At 40.1% G+C, this 17,457-nt stretch overlaps 1 protein-coding gene across 12 annotated transcripts in view; it reads left to right on the forward strand.

Moving 5' to 3' along the window:
* Positions 1–204: 204 nt before the first annotated feature.
* The window catches only part of LOC135098042 (uncharacterized), a 35,211-nt gene continuing 17,958 nt past the window's right edge, over positions 205–17,457 (forward strand). For 2 of the 12 annotated variants that reach the window (XM_064000241.1, XM_064000242.1), the window contains exon 1: positions 7,231–7,415. The gene's annotated coding sequence lies outside the window, so the exon portion shown is untranslated. Of the gene's footprint in view, positions 331–7,224; positions 7,416–17,457 lie in introns of those variants that run through there. The other 10 variants (XM_064000249.1, XM_064000247.1, XM_064000231.1 and 7 more) reach the window with 10 other exon arrangements.

Below are 17,457 nucleotides of genomic sequence, written 5' to 3' on the forward strand. Positions count from 1 at the left end.
TGTCGACATGATCTGCCGCTAGTCATCTTGTTTTCTTTTTTTTTTCCTTCTTCTTCTTATGCGTCTTACAGCTATATTCTTATTATTCTTTTGTTAAAAAAAAGAGAAAATAAAAAGAAAACACAATTTCATGATATATAGATGTGAAAAGACGAATGATTATAAATGACATTTGCTATTATCGTACACCGAACGCGGGACAAGGCGGGTGTGTGCAGCAGCTTGCCAAACGTGTTCCTGTGTTTTCTTTCTCGGAGTGTTGACGTGCAGTGACCCTGACGAAGGGAAGAGTGTGCCAGTGTTGAGGGACAGACGAGGCGTCGTGCACTGGTGAGTAGCGCCTGTTCTGGTGTGCGGGGAGAGGCAGACTCCGGAGTGTGAGAGCCACGGTCGCCTGCTGCAGCATCACGCTGACACACCAAACTAGACATTGTAATGATAAGTAGTGTCACATTTCATGATGACACAGACTATGACCTTTGCTGCAGCTAGCCTAACTCCTCCCTCACCACTCTGCCCCTGGCCCTGCCCGACACACCACCCCTGTCATGTCACAAGGAACTTCATTTCTCCCTTTTATTTAATTAGACACTTTGTGTAAAGCAGTTTAAGGTTTGTTCCTTAAAAAGTGGCTGGCCCAAGTGAAAGTTGAAGTTTCGTGTTTTATCGATAGTTACTGTGGAAAATAATGAGATGGGTCACTCCTCGCATGCAAGCATACCAGCTAGTTGTGTAAGCAATCAAGTCAAGTATTTAACAGCCATGGAGACACTGTGTCACACCTCTCGCCTTGTGTTACAAAATTAACAGTAAAGAAAAAAATAATAAAAGTCACGAGTGGTAGGCAAGTGTCTCACCATGGCCACGGAAAGGTGACCTCATCTCTCCTGCACAATAGTCTCTCTCTCTCTCTCTCTCTCTCTCTCTCTCTCTCTCTCTCTCTCTCTCTCTCTCTCTCTCTCTCTCTCTCTCTCTCTCTCTCTCTCTCTCACAACACACATGCACATCAGAAATGTCATTCATTGAAATGTCACCATTGCATTTGTTAAGCCCTATTTCAAGCTGCTGCTTATTTTTATCTTTCGTTAAACTTTCATGATAACTTGCTATCAAATGAAAACTTTGTGTTCTTTCAAGAATTAGAAAAAGAAAAGAAGAAACAGAGAGAGAGAGAGAGAGAGAGAGAGAGAGAGAGAGAGAGAGAGAGAGAGAGAGAGAGAGAGTTGGTATGAGTGAAGAGTGGTGTTTGGCGTACACCTGATGCGAGACGGACAGTGAAGAGATGAAGGGCGGTGAAGGAAACGAGAGGGGAAGCAGAAGGTTGTGTCAGGTGAAACAGGATATACGTTGCCTTAATAATAAATGGAATGTATTTGATTTTTCCTTCCCTGCGTAATTCTCCTCAGAAAAATATGTATTCAGGAAATATTTAAGAACATAAGAACATAAGAAATAAGGGAAGCTGCAAGAAGCGACCAGGCTTACACGTGGCAGTCCCTGTATGAAACACTCCTACCTATTTTCATCTGTTATCCCCATCCATAAACTTGTCTAATCTTCTCTTAAAGCTCTCTAGTGTCCTAGCACTAACTATATGATTACTGAGTCTGTTCCACTCATCTACCACTCTATTTGAGAACCAGTTTTTTCCTATCTCCTTCCTAAACCTAAATTTTTCAAGCTTGAACCCGTTATTTCTTGTTCTACCCTGGTTGCTGATCCTAAGAATTTTGCTCACATCTCCCTTGTTATAACCCTTATACCACTTAAAGACTTCTATCAGGTCCCCTCTTAACCTACGTCTCTCTAGAGAATGTAAATTTAACAGCTTCAACCTCGCCTCGTAAGGAATACTCCTCATCCCCTGTATCCTTTTAGTCATTCTCCTCTGTACTGATTCTAATAGACCTATATCTTTCCTGTAATGTGGGGACCAGAACTGCACAGCGTAGTCTAGATGAGGTCTGACCAGCGCCAAGTATAACTTTAATATTACTTCCGGCCTTCTACTTTTAACACTCCTGAAAATGAATCCTAGTACCCTATTTGCCTTGTTTCTGGCTTCTATGCATTGTTTCCCTAGACGGAGTTCAGAGCTAACTATAACTCCTAAATCTTTCTCGTACCCTGTACCTACCAGAATTTGGTGTTTAATGTGTACCTATTGTGTGGGTTTCCTCTACCTACGGTAAGCACTTTGCATTTATTGATATTAAATTGCATTTGCCATCTATCCGTCCATTCATTCATTCTATCTAAGTGTCTGCAAGGCGATGGCATCCGATTCTGACCTAATTAATCTACCTATCTTTGTGTCATCCGCAAATTTACTAACATCACTACTAATTCCACTATCCAAGTCATTGATATACATTAGAAATAACAATGGCCCTAATATTGATCCCTGTGGCACCCCACTAATGACATGACCCTACTCGGATTTCGAGCCATTTATTACCACTCTCTGTCGCCTGTTGCTAAGCCATGACCCTATCCAGCCTAACACCCTCCCATCTATCCCGTGTGCCCTAACCTTTCTCAGGAGCCTTTGATGGGGTACCTTGTCAAATGCTTTACTAAAGTCCAGATATAAGATATCATAACTATCACCATTATCTACTGCCTCGTACACCTTACTGTAAAAACTTAACAAGTTTGTCAGGCAAGACTTCCCCTTCGTGAAGCCATGCTGTGACTGATTTATCAAGTTATGTTTGTCTAAATGTTCCCTAATGTTCCTCGCTATTATTGACTCTAACATTTTACCTACAACTGAAGTTAAGCTGACAGGTCTATAATTAGACGCTAAAGTTTTGTCTCCTTTCTTAAAGATGGGTACTACATTAGCCTGCCTCCACATTACTGGTACCTCACCCGACTCCAGTGATTTCCTAAAGACAGAAACTAACAGCTCACTAATAATCTCTTTACATTCCTTAAGTACTCTGGGATATATTTCATCAGGTCCTGGTGACTTGAACTTTTTTAGCCTATCTGTCTCTTGCTCCACTATCTCCCTAGTTATGGAAATATTTGTCAGCTTCTCATACTCATCTGCTCTAAACACCTGTTCACTATCTGGCATATCCTGCATGTTTTCCTGGGTGAAGACAGTTAAAAAATAATAATTCAGAAGTTTACTAATCTCCTCCCCAGAACTAACCAGCTCCCCATCTGCTGCCTTTAATGGACCTACAGTATCCTTATTCTTCGTCCTGTATACGTGATAAAATCCCTTGGGGTCCGTCTTCGCCTGGCTGGCTACCTTTAATTCATAATTGCCCTTAGCTTTCCTCGTTAACTTGCTGACTGTTCAAACTAATTCATTATATTGTGACCTTAAAACTTCTTCGCCTGCCCTTAATCTCTTATATATACTTCTCTTACGCCCTATATAATGCTTTAATCTTTTATGGAAGGATTCTTTAGATAAATGGTATTCCTCTTTATTTGGTGGTTATTTCCAGGATTCTCAAGTTTTACACCAGAAGGTCAGTCTGTAAAAGGTCTTACACGTTCATTGACATTATTGCAGTTCCTGTGCATGTGATTTGTTCGTGGGAAGGTTAGATAAGAAATTGATGTTTCTCTCTCTCTCTCTCTCTCTCTCTCTCTCTCTCTCTCTCTCTCTCTCTCTCTCTCTCTCTCTCTCTCTCTCTCTCTCTCTCTCTCTCTCTCACCCACTTCTCGTTCGTATGAAGTCCATGATGAACTCTCTTCGCGGTTTTATGTTGGTAATCAATCTTCCGTTCTTTGTGTTTGTGTGTGTGTGTGTGTGTGTGTGTGTGTGTGTGTGTGTGTGTGTGTACAGTTATCGCAGTCTATGTCTTGAGGTGGTAAGAATTCTTTAACTACAACGTTAGAGAGAGAGAGAGAGAGAGAGAGAGAGAGAGAGAGAGAGAGAGAGAGAGAGAGAGAGAGAGAGAGAGAGAGAGAGAGAGAGATTATGCATATACTATAGAACAACAGCCATCGCCAGTTTTCTATGTATCAAAATCTGTCGACTGCCTGTCTGTTCAAGTCTAACCCGTTACTTGTATCTTATTTATTTATTTATTATGTATTTTTATCATATAATATATCTTTATCTGTTTCTCTGTCTCTCCAGCTTCCTTTTGTCGTTCTTAGTTTGAGACTAGCATCTTATCACAGCCAGGAAATTATGCACCAAATCAAGGGAAAAGATACTTACTCGTATACCTAAGAGTAATACATGCCAAAATACATTAGGGAGAGATTAACCTAACCTAACCTAACCTAACCTAACCTAACTTACTACTTATTAAGAAGGTTATTAAGGGATGTACGAAACTTAAGCTTAAACAGACAGTGTCATTAACTACAAAAAGAGAATGCTATTAAAAACGCTATTTAATTGAGAAATAACGTACTGTTTGCCTTGGCCATGACCTAACTCAGTTCCAGTAAGCCTCTACCGTTCCCTGCTCTTGGTAACCACCACATACAATTCTCAGCAAACGCAGGAGTTGCCTGGAAGATTACTATTGTTAGCCTTGCGTGGGGATTATGTCGCGGTGGTCCTGACAGTAAAATTATATACTGTTTGATTAGGTTTCCATAATACAGCATCAGATTCCTGCAAAGTTCAGACATGGTGATGTATTAGTATTAGTAATCTCTGCAGTGTCTCGTGTGTGTGCGGCCAAGGTTCATAATTTTGACATCATCTCTCCTCGCTGGAATAATGCATGCAAATCACCTCATCGAAAACTCTTGGAGGCCTTTGAATTTCCTACTTATGTGGTATTAATTTATGATTTGGTAACTTATGGCTATTATGGAAGGCAAATAGTGTGAAAGCAGGAACTAAAACCTTGAAACGTTGAAACATTGAAATATTAGCATGGTCAAGGAAAATATATCAAAATGAAAGACGTTATAATATAAACTATAATGAAGCATAAATGAAGACTGGCAGGACATTTTCAAGTTTCCGTGAAGGCAGACACTAAATGAAGCGAGGGACTGACGGACTCAACCCGGAAAAGATTATCGACGCAGTGGTGGGAGGCCAGACAAGAAATGGGATAGAATGAAAAAGTTCGTAAGCAGAATCTGGCATCGACTGGCGCAGTGCCGCAGCTCACGAAAGACCTGAGGTGGTCTTTTTCTCACCAGTTGATTACTTCATAGTCAATTAATAAGCAATGATTACAAAAAGCAAGAATGACCTTTCATGTAAAAAAAAAAAATATGGCTATTCTGGAAAGATGAAACTGGTGCTGTTCAAACTATACATGTTATTAAATGAATACGCGTTTATTTTGTTTTTAATGGTTTCAAATACAGTAACCCGCACTGGAAAGTATATAGATTCAGTACGTAGTCATGGCGCGATTCACTGCCCCCCTCACTGGAAAGCTCTGGGTAACGTTCCCCAACCATCCCTTGACAAACACAGCCTGCCAACACCCTAGACAAACCCACCCTGGCCATACCTACACTCTACACTTAGTGCATTAACATACAATGCCGCTTAAACTCTCCCCTTTAAACAAACGCAGTTGTGAATTGTACCTTATTTTTCTGTTATTCTCATATGTAGACCCGATTTGTTTTCCGCAGTAATGAGTGATCACTTTTTCTTGTTCCAGCGAGATTTACCAGAAGGGATAAACGAGACCCACTAATGCCATACTGCTCATTTGCTCTTGATAATAGACTGATTTAAAAGAGTGAAGTCCATCAGCCTTACAAGCATCTGAAGGTCCTTTGCTGCTCGTAATCCTTTGTAATCCTTTATAATCTTGTTCCTACCTTCAGGTACGTGAGAGGCTAAATGTGTTAGTGACCCCCTTGTTAGTCTTCTCCCTGGACTTGTGTCGTCTGCCCTAATGAACACACACACACACACACACACACACACACACACACACACACACAAGAAAAGTATTTACACTAATTTTAGTAATGCTGTCGAGTTTCTTGAGAAGTAAAATGAATATTTGAGCATATATTCGAGTACACACACACACACACACACACACAGACAGACAGACATTATTATTATTATTATTATTATTATTATTATTATTATTATTATTATTACACAGACACACAGAACAAAATTATTTACTGTAACTCCAGTAATGTTGTGGAGTTTCTTGAGAAGTAAAACGAATATTTGAACGTAAATTTCAGCCCAGAAAATTGTTGTCGTTGTTGTGTCGCTCCGTGAGAGAAAATAAAGAGCCCGGGTACTCTACATGTAAACTTTTATGCTACACTTTCTCATCTCCAAAGTAAAACATGCAAAACTTTAATACGTGACTTATTTTAGTCTCATCTCCCTCCTCCTCCTCCTCTCTCCCTGCCTCTCCTTATTACTCCTAGCGCTGTCTCTACCTCCTCCTTCTCTCCTTCCTTCCTTTCTTCATCCTTACCGGAAGGGCCTGATTCTCTCTCTCTCTCTCTCTCTCTCTCTCTCTCTCTCTCTCTCTCTCTCTCTCTCTCTCTCTCTCTCTCTCTCTCTCTCTCTCTCTCTCTCTCTCTCTCTCTCTCTCTCTCTCTCTCTCTCTCTCTCTCTCTCTCTCTCTCTCTCTCTCTCTCTCTCTCTCTCTCTCTCTCATCCTCTCCTTCTGAAATACAACACCCCATTGCGTGATCCCCTCCCTTCATCCCCTCAGTAGGCACTCCACATTCTCTGTTCCACCTCCTTCAGTGCCACCCCCCTTCATCTTCCACCCAGTGTCGCAGTTCAGAAGTTACCATGTATATGTCACTGTACACTTTGGCACTTCCCTCGACGTGTCCTCTGTTACAGTGTCCCTCGTGCGTTCCAGAGCGTTAGGGTTCGGTGATATATAAAGTAGGAAGAGCATCGCCTTTTGCCGTGATTCTTCTGGAGTCTGGGCCGTAACTCGCCCTCTCAAAAAGCTTAATTTAAGAGGCATTTTTCCCCAGACGAAAGCCGCTCATGAGACAACATTTGTGAGCAGGCGCAGTGTTCGCGCAAAGGTATGAATGACGGGAGGAACACAATGGTGGGACGCGACGCACTTCTGCCGTGTGGTGTCGCGAGCCTCGTGTTGTCGAGAGAGGCTGACGTGAAGGGAGGTGAGGTGGAGGCGTAAGAGAGGGAGGATAATGAAGGCCAGGAAGAAAGAGAGAGAGAGAGAGAGAGAGAGAGAGAGAGAGAGAGAGAGAGAGAGAGAGAGAGAGAGAGGATAGAAATAAAAAACGAGCGACACCACTTTTTTTCAGGAGAGTTTGTGTTCTCCAAACCCAACGATGTATCCTGAGGGACTCCACTCCGGCACACTTTCATCTCGCCTCTCATTCCTGGAACTTTAATCAGTGAAGAACCTCGGGTGGAGACAAACTTGTCCTCTAACCTTAATTAAGAAGCACTCCCACTGACCTGGCCCTCGTTGTGTGTGTGTGCCCTGTCTGAGGTGATGTAAATGTGCAGCTTTGTTATAGTTGTTTTACAATAACCTTCAACTAACGCTCTTCCTCTTCCTCCTCCTCCTCCTCCTCGCTCTTCTCTCTTCTTCCTCCTTTCCATCATCAGTAATTTCCATCCATCCACCCTTCACTCAGTTATATCCTTTCCCCTGTTCACTTGCTTTCACTTCCTCCTCCTCCTCCTCCTGTTCCCTCTCCCTGCCTCTCTCTGACTTCTTTCTCACACCTCGGAAGCTGATGAAAAAGAAAGGGTAGGTGGGCTGAGGGCTCTGAAGTGGGGCTTTGTTTTACTTCTCCCTTAAACAAGCAAACAATCCTGCGCTCTTCTTCCTTCCTTCCTTCCTTCCTTGTCTGTCCTGTTTGCTTATCTGTCTATCTGTCCTGCCTCTTCTGCTGACCTGTCTGTCTACCTCTCCTTACTCTTCTGTTTGTATGTTTGTATGTGTATCTTTTAGTGTTTTGTTTGTTTATGTCTTAGTCTGTTTGTTTTACTGTCTCCTATTGATAAAGTTAATGTCTTTATACCTGTCTGTCTGTCTGTCTGTCTATTTTCCTTTTGGAGTAATTTTTGATGTGTGTGCTTTTTGTCTGTTTGTCTGTCTATCAAGTAACTACTAAAGTAGCTAATCAACTCTCTCTCTCTCTCTCTCTCTCTCTCTCTCTCTCTCTCTCTCTCTCTCTCTCTCTCTCTCTCTCTCTCTCTCTCTCTCTCTCTCTCTCTCTCTCTCTCTCTCTCTCTCTCTCTCTCTCTCTCTCTCTCTCTCTCTCTCTCTCTCTCTCTCTCACGTCTCCAGTTTCTGAAACGCCTCTACTACTACACAGGAAAAAATATAGCAACACATACACACACACATAAAAATAAATATGTACGTATTTCTTGCATGAGAGTTTCTATAATGCTTTCAGTGGAGTGTGGGTGGCAGGGAAAGGAAGGAGTGAGGTGGTAGTCAGAGTGAATAGTAATCATGGGCACGTTATTTTTCCCCTTGTTTCCCTTTCATCGTCTGTAGGAGGAGTGAAAGGAGGGAGAACTTAAACGTTAAGAGAGAAGTAACGATGGAAGGAGGAAAGGAAAGTAAGAAAGGAAAGGGAATATAAAAGAAAGAATAAAATAAACAAAGGGTAAAGGAGGGAAATTGGCAGCAAGGAAGGAAAGAAGGAGCAGTGGGTGGAAGAGAAGGGAAGGTAAGGGAAAACAAGAGTGGAGGAAGGGAGAATATGAATAAAGAATGGATAAAAAATTAATGGAGAGAATCAGAACTGTGGAGAGGAAGGGATGAAATGGAAATAGAGGAGGAGGAAAGTGAATATGGAGAGAAGATAGAAATGAAAAAAAAAATAAGAGGAGAGAATAAATAATGCTGAGAGAGAGAGAGAGAGAGAGAGAGAGAGAGAGAGAGAGAGAGAGAGAGAGAGAGAGAGAGAGAGAGAGAGAGAGCAGCATCAAGCAGTCATCCCAACCTCTGCCTACCCAAGTCTGTCTAATCTAAGTTTTATGCAATGCGCCACTCTCGTGTGTTACAACATTAGCATCCCGGCGGTGCGGAAATGACGGAGCGAGGCAGGAACAAATTACATGGCAACGCAACGCCCGGCTTCGTAATACCCTCCTCCGTGCAACACTTCGTCAAATTAAACCCAAATGAAACATCATCATGCATCTCTCTGAGTATTGCCTTCTTTTTTTGTTTATCCTCCCCATAATGGCCCGAATAATTACGTAATGGAATTGGCAGGACTCGAGAGCAAACAGGGACCAAGGGATGCGATTAGTGTACAGTTCTGTATGACGAAGCCATCAGATGACACACGGAGCCAACACAGGGACGTGATGAGACACTGGCGCCACGTGGGGAGGAAGGGAAAGAGGGCGAGGAGGGTAGGTAGAGGGAGGGAGATAGAGAGAGGGGGAAGGACACTGAGAAGAAAGACAATAATGAAAGACAATAATGAAATGTTAACACAGTGGCGCAGCTTGTATGATAGGGAATCTCTCTCTCTCTCTCTCTCTCTCTCTCTCTCTCTCTTTCTCTCTCTCTCTCTCTCTCTCTCTCTCTCTCTCTCTCTCTCTCTCTCTCTCTCTCTCGGATACTAAATCATAATTATATAGGACATTAAAGTTCAAGGAAAAACGTTAAATGTTCATCAGTCACTTATATTAACGAGTATACTATTACAAAACTGACATAATTAATCTACAGACCTTTTTTTCTTTCTGGCAGGTAAGTATGCGGGTGAATGTTCCATATGAGCCAAGCATAACCTGCCTGCGACTGATGTCTGTGTAGCAAAAATAACGGTATATAAAATAACCGATAGAACTATAATGCCAACCATATCTCTGGCAAACCATTCATCTAAAACTCTCACAAATATTAAGGAACTATCCAGCATAACTTGGAACAGACGAAATATCAGAAACATCTATGGTTGATCCAGATTTATGAGAATGAGCGTGTTTTAGAGCGCTTGGATTGCTCGTGAATAAATAACATACAGGTAAAAAGGAGGTGGCAGGGATCAAACCCATGACAGGACACTCAAGGCTCACGGTTCTTTGTAACTCGAGCCATAACAATCTGATACAGTCTGACTTACTGAGTGTCACTGGGTATGAGCTGTGGCTGTATGCTATGAACTCGTAGCTGTTGTCTTGAAGTCCATCTAAGATAGAAAAGTGTCGGCGCAAAACATCAATTTGTGTAAATCGATGAATTTCAACATAATGATCAGTGAATATTGAGCATCACTACACGGCTTCATACTTAGAACTTTTCGGAATCACTACAGACTGGATTTTAGCAGCGCCTTTAAAGTGTAACGCAGTACATCATTAAAAATAATACTTTTTTTTTTTTTCAAAGACAGTGATGGGCGTGGCAATTACTTCTTTCAAGGTTACGAAACAATGGAGACAGCACATGGCGGCGTGCTGGCCCTGAACCGCTGCCTTGCACGATGCCTCTACTTAATCACACACATAAGTATAGGGATCCTGAAACAAATAAAAGACTTGAGCTGTGTTCCTCAAGCGTATGTACAAAACTACATTAATTTGATATATATGTGGCTATTTGTTCAAACGAGTGAGAAAATTGTGTATTCAATATTTCTTAGTGGAAGATACAGTGTAGAGGCTTAGGCGTCAGTAGTAGCGCCCATTATCGTGTATATTTTGGGATTATTTTACAAATACTGGATCAAGTGAAGTATTTGTTATTGCCGAATTACCACGGAGCTTTGAAAAATTAAAAACTCACCATTGTTTATAAAAGAATACTGTGAAGCGTGCAAATCTTCGAATTTTGGAAATCACACACACACACACACACACACACACACACACACACACACACACACACACACACACACACACACACACACACACAGGGTAGCTGAACCACTAATAGCATTATAAATTTCCATAAGCTTGTATAAAGAGCAACATGATTAATAACGGTAACTGATAGCGGCGGTCGTTTATGTGAAGGATGTGCTGGCGTGAGGCTTAAAGGTCGTGGCTTGATACTAATAAACATTCCGAAATGAACGTGATATCTGGTGCGGCGATGACGTCGTGGGGAATGTGGTGGTGTGATACTAGATTTACCAGTGACGTCAGGGAGCTGTCATGATTAAGTACAGTCGTGGCCTTCAGAGCATTAAGTATAGTCGTGGCCTTCAAAGCATTAAGTACAGTCGTGGCCTTCAGAGCATTAAGTACAGTCGTGGCCTTCAGAGCATTAAGTATAGTCGTGGCCTTCAAAGCATTAAGTACAGTCGTGGCCTTCAGAGCATTAAGTACAGTCGTGGCCTTCAGAGCATTAAGTATAGTCGTGGCCTTCAAAGCATTAAGTACAGTCGTGGCCTTCAGAGCATTAAGTACAGTCGTGGCCTTCAGAGCATTAAGTACAGTCGTGGCCTTCAGAGCATTAAGTACAGTCGTGGCCTTCAGAGCATTAATTTTGCTGACTCGAACACCTTGCAAACTTTTTGATGAAACTGAGATAACTTTTTTTTTCTTTTTACTTTACAACGAAGTAGAATCAAATGATATATAAATGCAGATTTACAGTAAAAACTGTTTGATGCTCACTCAAACTTTATGACAAAGAAATGCAAATAACAAAATATATGGAGACAATAAATAAGAAACAACTCTGAGTTTTCATTCATCTTTGTGTCATAAGACAAGAAGAAGAAAAGAAATCTCGTTCTATTTTCTTATTTACAAAAATATAACACACCGACACACACACACACACACACACACACACACACACACACACACACACACACACACACACACACACACACACACACACACACACACACACACACACACACACACACACACACAGATAAATAGACGGTAATTACACATCAGTCAGCTTCTATACGAACAGGATATCCTTTCAGAACGAAAAAGAATCTTAAACATCCGCCTCTTTTTCTCAGAGATTCGAAGGCTGACATGAGGCGAAAGAGATCCAGCATAACAAACTTCTTCCTCGTGATTTATTCCAGACTCATGACAGCGCTGAGCCATTAGGAGTGGCGTGGGTGTGAAGCTAAATGAAATGCTTTCGACTTTGCTTCTCATTTTATATTAGAGTGGAGAGGGTGAGTCTGTACTTGTCGCTGTTTGGCATTTTATTTCACTCGTCGGGTGGGTAAGGCAGTGAAGAGTCATCTCTGTAAGGGAGAGCAACGTGTTTGCTTTTATTTTATTAACCAAGATATCGTAAAAAAAAAATGACGGTAGGGCAGACGGATACATAAATGGAAAGATAAAATAAAAAGTTCTGTAGGAATGACCTTTAATGGGCAGGCAACCGACAGATGAGTGAAGAAGGTCAGGAGAAGAATTTGTCCACCACTGAAATCGTAAAAAAAAAATAAATAAATAAATAAATAAAAAAATGGCAATAGTGATGAAATTTCAATCTTAACCAGTCACTTTATCACCGGATTAAGACATTACAAATTGACTCCTTGCCACCACAATCTCTTGAATAACATCGCAGGGAGTATTCATATCACTGGTGCCTTCTGGGTGATGAAATTATGAAAGGATACGTGACGATGTGATATGAAGAGGCGAGCCTGAAGAGGTTTGGCTGCCTCACTCCTTCACTTATCCAATGATCTTGTCCGTCCGGCTGATGTTCTATAATTCCTGTGACTGGTCAAGCCCACACCTTTCCACTTTACCCTATTTAATGTTGAAAAGAACTACAACAACGACAGGGGATGAAAAGGCCGATGATGTGGAGGACGATACAATGAATAACAAAATCATACAACTCCAATCATACAAAATACAAACAACTCCAATCCAACGGAAGGAATTACAAAAGAAGGAAGAATTGATGTTGAAAATAACGTAGAGGAGCAACGATAAGCGGTGAAAACGACGATGAAAAGGACGATACAAAGAATAACAATGAATACGTGTCGGAATGATGTAAACTACTCTACGTAATCCAAAGGAAAGAATTACAAAAGGTGGAAGAATTAATGGGATCTGCCCCTCAACGTTAACAAATGGCAAATCTACCACACGAAGTTTTTGGAGTTTCGTTACTTTTCAGTTAGGGTTATCGACCTTTCTGCTTTGAATGGTTTTAGTTTCATCACTTAACTCAACCTCATTACTGGAAAAAAAAAAAAAAAGAAAAACATGAGACAGACAAGCAGACAGACAGACAAGGAGACAGACAAAGAAACAGAGAGACAGACAGACTTAGTTCTTAGTAATATCAACAACACGTGTTTCATTTGTGTTCTTCTTGTCTCGATATCACGACTTTCCTTCATTTTTTTTTTTTCACATGCCAGGAATTTTCTTACATTTTCTAACTTGGGTACTTGTCTTTTTTTCATATTCACGAACCTTTTCTTTTCCCCTTTTTTTCTCCCCTGTGTGCTGGACGTACCTATAAAAGTCTGCTCTGGATTCTTGGCCTCAGCATCCTCAGGTCGTTAGGGCGTGGAATGGAGTGTTCCCGTCATCCTCACTGAGCTGGTTACCTTGACGTTACCTTGGCATTGGGAAAGTGTGTTTGTATATTCAGTGTCTTTTTACGTCCTTTTTTAATACAGGTATTGTTCCCATCCTTCAGTTTGTCAATCATTCCTTGTTGTCTTATGTCGTATTGTGAAAGAGTGTATGAAGTACCCGTATATTCACTTTTTCCGTGTTTTTTTAGGGTTTTTTCTTCGTTTCCTTCATCCTCCCCTGTGTATTCAGCATCTTTCTCCTTCTTTTTGAAGTATGAGTATTGTTCCCGTCATCCTTCACTTTGTCATTGGTTCTTTGTTGTTGTTCTGTTTTATTGTCAATGAGTGCATGTAGTGCTCGTTTATTCACCAGTTTTTTTCTCGTTTTTTTTTTTTTTTCGTTTCGTTCAACCTTTCCTAGTTCGTCATCTATTTCCTTTATATATATATATATATATATATATATATATATATATATATATATATATATATATATATATATATATATATATATATATATATATATATATATATATATATATATTTATTTACATATATATATATATATATATATATATATATATATATATATATATATATATATATATATATATATATATATATATATATATATATATATATATATATATATATATATATATATATATATATAATTTTTTTTTTTTTTTTTTTTTTTTTTGTGTGTGTGTGTGTGTGTGTGGGTGGGGGGGAAAATACGGATTAGGAAACAGAAAAATTCTTAGTTCCTGCTTTTATATATATATATATATATATATATATATATATATATATATATATATATATATATATATATATATATATATATATATATATATATATATATATATATATATATATATATATATATATATATATATATATATATATATATATATATATATATATATTGCATTTCCTTCATCTTCTTTCAGTTAAAATAGTTTCTCTGCCATTTTTTTTTCTTAGCAGAAGAAAAAAATTTTAAAAATCCTAAAAACTCTTCTCAGTTCTTCCTTTTTAGTACATAATTTCTATTTTTCTTTATCATCTTCCAGTTTAAATTGTGCCTGCCCATTTCTCTTGTTGGTGGGAAAAAAACACATCGAAAAGGTGGAAATATCTTTTTAGGTTTTGGTTTCTAAGAACGTAAGTCTTGGTGAACTGTTCTTTTGTCTCTCTGGATTCAGTAAGTACCGTTGTCTCCAGCTCATATGTTCTCCTTTCTGCTTAAATTTATTTTTCTTTTCTTTCCTTTTCTTGTTTTTCATCTTCCTGGCCTTTTTTTTCTGTTTTCTTATACTCCTTCTCCACCTCCTTCTCCTCCTCCTCCTCCTCCTCCTCCTCCTCACATTTGCTCCCTCTGCCTTCCCACAGCCACGAACTAAGTCTTCTTTCATGTATGTGTTTGAAAATGTGTGTGTGTGTGTGTGTGTGTGTGTGTGTGTTATAGGCGAGGCCAGACGTCTTCATCCATTTTCCTTCATGTTTTCCATCTTAGTGTCTTCGTGCGAGCAAGAGAGAGAGAGAGAGAGAGAGAGAGAGAGAGAGAGAGAGAGAGAGAATCATTTTCATTGTTATTTTACTGGCCTTAATAACGAACTTCTTGCCTCACATTTTCTCCCACATACACTTGCTATACTCCAGAAGGAAATATGTGTTCTCTCCCACCACACAGTTGTCTCCACTCGCCCACACACTTTGGAACGAACCGCGTGTCTTTGAAAAGAATCCTCAGTTTTTAAGCTTGATTCATGTGTTTCGATGTGAAGGTGTTAACACTCCATTAAAACTCTGAGCAACAGAGACTTATTGCGTCACTAAGATACTTCACCCACTGATCACTCCCTCCCGCGTGAGTTTGGTGGCGTGGCTTTTGGGGGATTGAGCTTGATGGTCTTCACTTTTTTGATCCCTGGCCTGAATTTGGGTCCATGACGAGGCGGACAGTTCTTAGCCAGGAAGTGTTGGGTAACATGGAGTTAATAATATGGATAATCGTATGTTGGCAGAAGATAAAAACAGATCCAATGTTACGGCAGTGTGTTAAAAAAAAAAAAAAATGGAAACCGTCAATTAAAAGAAGCAGAAATAATTGATAATAGTATGATAGAAGATAGAAAGAGACGTAGAGTGAAAAAAAAAATAATATAGTTAAAAGAAGCAGAAATTATGGATAATCTTATGAGAGCAGAAAATAAACAGATGCAACATTACGACGCAGAGTAAAAAAAAAAAAAAAATTGGAGACAGTTAATTAAAAGAAGTACAAATCACTGATAATCGTATAACTATATAAGATAAAAAAAAGAGATGTCACTTTACGAAGACGAGTGAGGATTTACAGTCCGTCAGTTTAAAGAGAAGAGTTAATGAAATGAAAAGCTTTTGACTCGCCCAAGAGATGCCTGGGAAAGCCTGCAGAGATGGAAGTTATAGTGACTGGCGACGCAGTTTTTCCTTTGCTTCAGATATTGAATCTTTACTAACCGGAAAAAAAAACAAATAAATAAATAAATAAGGCACCGGAAATATTTACCATGGCGAGATGCAACTTAAATACTCATGAAATTGAACTATTTTTGCACTACTTATCCACGACACACACACACACACACACACACACACACACACACACACACACACACACACACACACACACACACACATTCGCGCATCACAAACATTCACTAGACAACTGTCCCACACACTTACTTTCTCCCTCCCTCTCTTTCCCATCCTCTCCCTCCCTTCCGTACAGATTAATCCCTCGAAATAGAAAAGAAAGAGAAGAAGCGACAATTTATAATCATGTAATGTTATTTTCCTCATTATCAGCGAGTGGAATTAATTACTGTCGAGCACCACGTATTCACAACGCCGCCCAGATCCACTTGTAGCGTAATTCATGAACAAGACAAGCCCGCAAAAATGTAAATTGAATTCCACTACGCGAGGATTCTTTTACACCTTATTTTTATCATATACTTCCCCTTCCTTGTCTGTTTCCTTCGCTCCATCCCTCTTCTCTCTCCCTCTCTCCCTCTCTTTTTCTTCGTCCCTTTATTCAATACTTCATAAAGCGTCTTAATATTTTCTTCTCCAGCTTTCCTCCTTCTTTTCTCACCACACACTTCTCGCTTCACTTTTTTTTTTTCCCCCTCACTCCTCCACTCTTCTTAGTGGTGTGTGGGGGAGGCTTAAAGTTCTCCTGGGAAGTCTAAATATCCCAGTTACCCTCCCAAATTACCCCAGTTTTCTCTTGACCCTCGACCCCATTTTCTTTCCCGGCACCCTCCCTGATATTTCTTCTCTTTTTTCGTTATTATTCATTCCCTCAAGACGTAAAAGATGAAGTGAAGGGAGGAAGCTGAGGGGGTTTGGTTTAATACAGTGTTAAGGTGTGTGTGTGTGTGTGTGTGTGTGTGTTAAAGGAGATAATGTTACGCACTCTTGCTTTCCCTCCTGAGGTGCAAAACGGCAATTCTAGAACGAAGGGTGATAACAGAAAACATAAAGCAAACCAATACAAAGAGAGTAAATAGAGAGGGGAGAGTTGCAGCTTCCCTACTCGCCCTCTGTAATCGCATTATGGCGCACACTGCAGTGATTTTTGTTCATCTTCAGCCTGTATCGTCTGCAGGGTTCGATGTTCGGTATGATGGTTTATTTCTCAGTGGTATGGATGGTTGGCCTCCTTTCGCAGTGGCCCACCATGAAAAATCGTAGTTTGTCTCAGCATGTGAGTGTACTTTGGCCTGTATTGCCCGCAAGTTTCAATATTCAACTTGATGGATTATATTTCTCAGTGACATGGATGGTTGGCCTCCCTTCGTGGTGGCCCAGCAGGTTTTTTTTTTTTCTGAAGTGAAGTCTCGGAATGCTCTTCTATATAGAAAATCGTGGTTAATGGCAGCATGTGAGTGACCTCAGGCCACTTGATGTTGCAAGAAAAGTCAAGTCACTGCGGCCAGTATTTTATAAACATTTTAGTCTCTCATAAGAGTT

Source organism: Scylla paramamosain, unplaced genomic scaffold (genome assembly GCF_035594125.1).
Source record: "Scylla paramamosain isolate STU-SP2022 unplaced genomic scaffold, ASM3559412v1 Contig41, whole genome shotgun sequence".
Classification (NCBI taxonomy): domain Eukaryota; kingdom Metazoa; phylum Arthropoda; class Malacostraca; order Decapoda; family Portunidae; genus Scylla; species Scylla paramamosain.